Raw genomic sequence first — 7,074 nt, forward strand, 5'->3', positions numbered from 1 at the left:
CTTACTAGGATTTCTGAAACCAAAAACAGCGAGAAAACAACAATCGGCTCTTCGGCATCTCGTCAATAGGTTAGTGCCAGAAAATGCATAATATTGACATATAATGTGTATAAAACATGTGAGTATCATCATAAAAGTAGCATGGAACATAAGAAATTATAGATACGTTTGGGACGTATCAAGCATCCCCTAGCTTAGTTCCTACTCGCCCTCGAGTAGGTAAACGATAACAAAGATAATTTCTGAAGTGACATGCTATCATAATCTTGATCATACTATTGTAAAGCACATGAGATGAATGCAGCGATTCGAAGCAATGATGAAGATAATGAGTAAACAAATGAATCATATAGCAAAGACTTTTCATGGATAATACTTTCAAGACAAGCATCAATAAGACTTACATAAGAGTTACTCATAAAGCAATAAGTTCAAAGTAAAGGCGTTGAAACAACACAAAGGAAGATATAAGTTTTAGCGGTTGCTTTCAACTTCAACATGTATATCTCATGGATAATTGTCAACACAAAGTAATATAACAAGTGCAATAGGTAAACATGTAAGAATCAATGCACACAAGCTTACACAAGTGTTTGCTTCTAAGATAGAAAGAATAGGTAAACTGACTCAACATAAAGTAAAAGAATGGCCCTTCGCAGAGGGAAGCATGGATTACTATATTTGTGCTAGAGCTTTTCATTTTGAAAACATAGAAGCAATTTTGTCAACGGTAGTAATAAAGCATATGTGTTATGTATAAGATATCCTATAAGTTGCAAGCCTCATGCATAGTATACCAATAGTGCTCGCACCTTGTCCTAATTAGCTTGGGTTAACACGGATTATCATTGCATAACATATGTTTCAACCAAGTGTCACAAAGGGGTACCTCTATGCCGCTCGTACAAGGGTCTAAGGAGAAGGTTCGCATTGGATTTCTCGCTTTTGATCATTCTCAACTTAGACACCCATACCGGGACAACATAGACAATAGATAATGGACTCCTCTTTTAATGCTTAAGCATTCAACAACGATTAATATTCTCATAAGAGATTGAGGTTTTATGTCCACACCGAAACTTCCACCATGAATCATGGCTTTAGTTAGCGGCCCAATGTTCTTCTCTAACGGTATGCATACTCAAACCATTTGATTGTGAAAACCGCCCTTACTTCGGACAAGACGAACATGCATAGCAACTCACATGATATTCAACAAAGGTAAAAGAGTTGATGGCGTCCCCGTAAAACATGGTTACCGCTCAACAAGCAACTTACTAAGAAATAAGACACATAAGTACATATTCTTCACCACGATAGTTTTTAAGCTATTTTGTCCCATGAGCTATATATTGTAAAGGTAAAGAATAGAAATTTTAAAGGTAGCACTCAAGTAATGTACTTTGGAATGGCGGAGAAATACCATGTGGTAGGTAGGTATGGTGGACACAAATGGCATAGTATTTGGCTCAAGGATTTGGATGCACGAGAAGAATCCCTCTCAATACAAGGCTAGGCTAGCAAGGTTGTTTGAAGCAAACTCAAGTATGAAATGGTGCAGCAAGACTCACATATAAACATACTGTAAGCATTATAAGACTTTACATCGTCTCCTTGTTGTTCAAACACCTCAACCAGAAAATATCTAGACTTAGAGAGATCAATCATGCAAACCAAATTTTAACATGCTCTATGTAGTTATTCATTAATGGGTACAAGGTACATGATGCAAGAGCTTAAACAAGATCTATATGAGCACAACAATTGCCAAGTATCACATTATTCAAGACATTATACCATTTACCACATGCGGCATTTTCCGTTTCCAACCATATATCAATGAATGAGGTAGTTCAACTTTCGCAATGAACATTTAAGAATAAAGCTAAGAACATATGTGTTCATACGAAACAGCGGAGCGTAATATCTCCAATATAAAGGATTGTGGGATCCAATTTTATTCAAACAAAACAAAAAACAAAAACAAACAGACGCTCCAAGTAAAGCACATAAGATGTGACGGAATAAAAATATAGTTTCACTAGAGGAACCTGATAATGTTGTCGATGAAGAAGGGGATGCCTTGGGCATTGATGCGTGTAGTTGACACGTCCGTGGGGAACCCCAAGAGGAAGGTGTGATGCGCACAGTAGCAAGTTTCCCTCAGTAAGAAACCAAGGTTTAATCGAACCAGTAGGAGTCAAGAAGCACGTTGAAGGTTGATGGTGGTGGAATGTAGTGCGGCGCAACACCAGGGATTCCGGCGCCAACGTGGAACCTGCACAACACAACCAAAGTACTTTGCCCCAACGTAACGGTGAGGTTGTCAATCTCACCGGCTTGCTTCGTGAACAAAGGATTAACCGTATTGTGTGGAAGATGATTGTTTGCGAAGAACAGTAAAGAACAATTGCAGTAGATTGTATTTCAGATGTAAAGAATAGACCGGGGTCCACAGTTCACTAGCGGTGTCTCTCCCATAAGATAAATAGCATGTTGGGTGAACGAATTACATTTGGGCAATTGACAAATAAAGAAGGCATAACAATGCACATACATATATCATGATGAGTACTATGAGATTTAATCAGGGCATTACGACAAAGTACATAGACCGCCATCGAGCATGCATCTATGCCTAAAAAGTCCACTTTCAGGGTTATCATCCGAACCCCTTCGGTATTAAGTTGCAAGCAACGAGACAATTGCATTAAGTATGGTGCGTAATGTAATCAACACAAATATCCTTAGACAAAGCATCGATGTTTTATCCCTAGTGGCAACAAGCACATCCACAACCTTAGAACTTTACGTCACCGTCCCGCATTTAATGGAGGCATGAACCCACTATCGAGCATAAATACTCCCTCTTGGAGTCACAAGTATCAACTTGGCCAGAGCCTCTACTAGCAACGGAGAGCATGCAAGAACATAAACAACTCATATATGATAGATTGATAATCAACTTGACATAGTATTCAATATCCATCGGATCCCAACAAACACAACATGTAGGATTACAAAGAAACGATCTTGATCATGATAGGCAGCTCACAAGATCGAGCATGATAGCACAATTAGGAGAAGACGACCATCTAGCTACTGCTATGGACCCATGGTCCAGGGGTGAACTACTCACACATCAATCCGGAGGCGATCATGGCGATGAAGAGTCCTCCGGGAGATGATTCCCCTCTCCGGCGGGGTGCCGGAGGCGATCTCCTGAATCCCCCGAGATGGGATTGGCGGCGGCGGCGTCTCTGGAAGGTTTTCCGTATCGTGGCTCTCGGTACTGGGGGTTTCGCGACGAAGACTTTAAGTAGGCGGAAGGGTAGGTCAGGGGGCCACACGAGGGACTGATACGTCTCAAACGTATCTATAATTTCTTATGTTCCATGCTAGTTTTATGACAATACCTACATGTTTTGTTCACACTTTATATCGTTTTGATGCATTTTCCGGAACTAACCTATTGACGAGATGCCGAAGGGCCGATTCTTGTTTTCCGCTGTTTTTGGTTTCAGAAATCCTAGTAAGGAAATATTCTCGGAATCGGACGAAATCAATGCCCAGCATCCTATTTTTCCACGAAGCTTCCAGAACACCCGAGAGCCAGCAGAGGGGGGCCACAGGGCCACCAGACGCCAGGGCGGCGCGGCCAGGGCCTGTGCCGCGCCCCCCTATTGTGGCACCGCCCCGTCAGCCCCCCGACTCCGCCTCTTCGCCTATAAAAAGGTCCCTGACCTAAATCTTCGATACGAAAAAGCCACGGTACGAGAAACCTTCCAGAGCCGCCGCCATCGCGAAGCCAAGATCTGGGGGACAGGAGTCTCTGTTCCGGCACGCCGCCGGGACGGGAAGTGCCCCGGAAGGCTCCTCCATCGACACCACCGCCATCTTCATCAACGCCGATGTCTCCCATGAGGAGGGAGTAGTTCTCCATCGAGGCTAAGGGCTGTACCGGTAGCTATGTGGTTAATCTCTCTCTCGTACCCCAATACAATGATCTCATGAATTGCTTTGCATGATTGAGATCCATATGATGAGCTTTGTATCACTATTAGTCTATGTGCTACTCTTGTGATGTTATTAAAGTAGTCTATTCCTCCTTCACGGTGTAATGGTGACGAGTGTGTGCATCGTGTAGTACTTGGCGTAGGTTATGATCATAATCTCTTGTAGGTTATGGAGTTAATTATTACTATGATAGTATTGATGTGATTTATTCCCCCTTCATAGTGTAAAGGTGACGAGTGTGTATGCTATGTTAGTACTTGGTTTAAGTTGCAAAGATCTATTATGCTCTAAAGGTTACTTAAATATGAATGCCGAATGTTGTGGAGCTTGTTAACTCCGGCATTGAGGTGCTCTTGTAGCCCTACACAACTAATGGTGTTCATTACCAAACAAGAGTATATGTAGCACAAAGGAAGAGAACTTATTTATTTATGTGATCAATGTTGAGAGTGTCCACTAGTGAAAGTATGATCCCTAGGCCTTTTTTCCAATACTGCAAACACCGCTTGTTTACTGTTCTGCTGCATGTTTACTTCCTGCAATATTACTACCATCAACTGCACGCCAGCAAGCACTTTTCTGGCGCCGTTACTACTGCTCATATTCATTCATACCACTTGTATTTCACTATCTCTTCGCCGAACTAGTGCACCTATACATCCGACAAGTGTATTAGGTGTGTTGGGGACACAAGAGACTTCTTGTATCGTGATTGCAGGGTTGCTTGAGAGGGATATCTTTGACCTCTTCCTCCCCGAGTTCGATAAACCTTGGGTGATCCACTTAAGGGAAACTTGCTGCTGTTCTACAAACCTCTGCTCTTGGAGGCCCAACACTGTCTACAAGAATAGAAGCACCCGTAGACATCAAGCACTTTTCTGGCGCCGTTGTCGGGGAGGAAAGGTAAAAGGCACTCATACTCCGGTCCCAGGTAACTAAGTACTTTTCTGTTGCCGTTATGTGTGTGCACGAAGCTATTTCCTTTAGATCCTGCAATTGCATCTTTTTGTCTCTTGTTTTACACTAGTAAGGCTTAATGGAAGACAACAACAAAATGAGAGATCTTTATGAACTTTATCTTGAATTAGGACATGATGTGTTTGAAGAGAAAATTAAAAAACCCATGGAACTTATGCATGCTAATGGGAATGTTATTAGTATGAATGCTTTGAACACCATTGTTGCTAATGCTATGGAAGAATTTAAGCTTGGGGAGGTCGGTTTTGATGAAAATGATCTCTTTAGTCCTCCGGGTATTGAGGAGAAAGTTTATGTTGATTATGATATGCCTCCCATATATGATGATTATAATGATAGTGGTCTTTTGGTGCCGCCTACTATGGAGGATAAGTTTAATTATGATTACAATATGCCTCCTATATTTGATGATGAGAATAATAATGATAGCTACTTTGTTGAATTTGCTCCCACTACAACTAATAAAATTGATTATGCTTATGTGGAGAGTAATGATACTTTTATGCATGTGAATAAGAATGCTTTATGTGATACTTATATTGTTGAGTTCGTTCATGATGCCTCTGAAAGTTATTATGAGAGAGGAAAATATGGTTGTAGAAATTTTCATGTTACTAAAACACCTCTCTATATGCTGAAATTTTTGAAGTTACACTCGGTTTTATCTTCCTATGCTTGTTACTTTGCTCTTCATGAACTTGTTTATTTACAAGATTCCTATGCATAGGAAGCATGTTAGACTTAAATGTGTTTTGAATTTGCTTTTTGATGCTCTCTTTTGCTTCAACTCTTATTTCTTGGGAGTGCATCATTGAAATTACCGAGCCCATCTTAATGGCTATAAAGAAAGCACTTCTTGGGAGATAACCCATGTTTTTATTTTGCTACAGTACTTTTGTTTTATATTTGAGTCTTGGAAGTTGTTACTACTGTAGCAACCTCTCCTTATCTTATTGCATTGTTGTGCCAAGTAAAGTCTTTGATAGCAAGGTTGATACTAGATTTGGATTACTGCGCAGAAACAGATTTACGTACGTCACGAATTTGGGCAGGGTTCTCTGTAGGTAACTCAGAAAAATCTGCAAATTTACGTGCGTGATCCTCAGATATGTACGCAACTTTCATTCAATTTGAGCATTTTCATCTGAGCAAGTCTGGTGCCACTTTAAAATTCGTCTTTACGGACTGTTCTGTTTTGACAGATTCTGCCTTTTATTTCGCATTGCCTCTTTTACTATGTTTGATGGATTTCTTTGTTCCATTAACTTTCAGAAGCTTTGTGCAATGTCCAGAAGTGTTAAGAATGATTGTGTCACCTCTGAACATGTGAATTTTTGATTATACACTAACCCTCTAATGAGTTTGCTTCAAGTTTGGTGTGGAGGAAGTTTTCAAGGGTCAAGAGAGGAGGATGATATACTATGATCAAGAAGAGTGAAAAGTCTAAGCTTGGGGATGCCCCCGTGGTTCATCCCTGCATATTTCAAGAAGACTCAAGCGTCTAAGCTTGGGGATGCCCAAGGCATCCCCTTCTTCATCGACAACTTATCAGGTTTCTTCTCTTGAAACTATATTTTTATTCGGTCACATCTTATGTACTTTACTTGGAGCGTCTGTTTGTTTTTGTTTTGTTTAAATAAATCCATGCTTGTGTGGGAGAGATAAACGCTCCGCTGTTGCGTATGAACACATGTGTTCTTAGCTTTACTCTTAATGTTCATGGCGAAGGTTGAAACTGCTTCGTTCATTGTTATATGGTTGGAAACAGAAAATGCTTCATGTGGTAATTGGTATAATGTCTTGAATAATTTAATACTTGGCAATTGTTGTGCTCATATAGATCATGTTTAAGCTCTTGCATCATGTACTTTGTACCCATTAATGAAGAACTACATAGAGCTTGTTAAAATTTGGTTTGCATGATTGTTCTCTAGAGTCTAGATATTTTCTGGTTAAGGTGTTTGAACAACAAGGAATACGATGTAAAGTCTTATAATGCTTACAATATGTTCATATGTGAGTCTTGCTGCACCGTTCTATACTTGTGTTTGCTTCAAACAACCTTGCTAGCCTAGCCTT

Source organism: Lolium rigidum, chromosome 7, assembly GCF_022539505.1.
Source record: "Lolium rigidum isolate FL_2022 chromosome 7, APGP_CSIRO_Lrig_0.1, whole genome shotgun sequence".
Taxonomy (NCBI): domain Eukaryota; kingdom Viridiplantae; phylum Streptophyta; class Magnoliopsida; order Poales; family Poaceae; genus Lolium; species Lolium rigidum.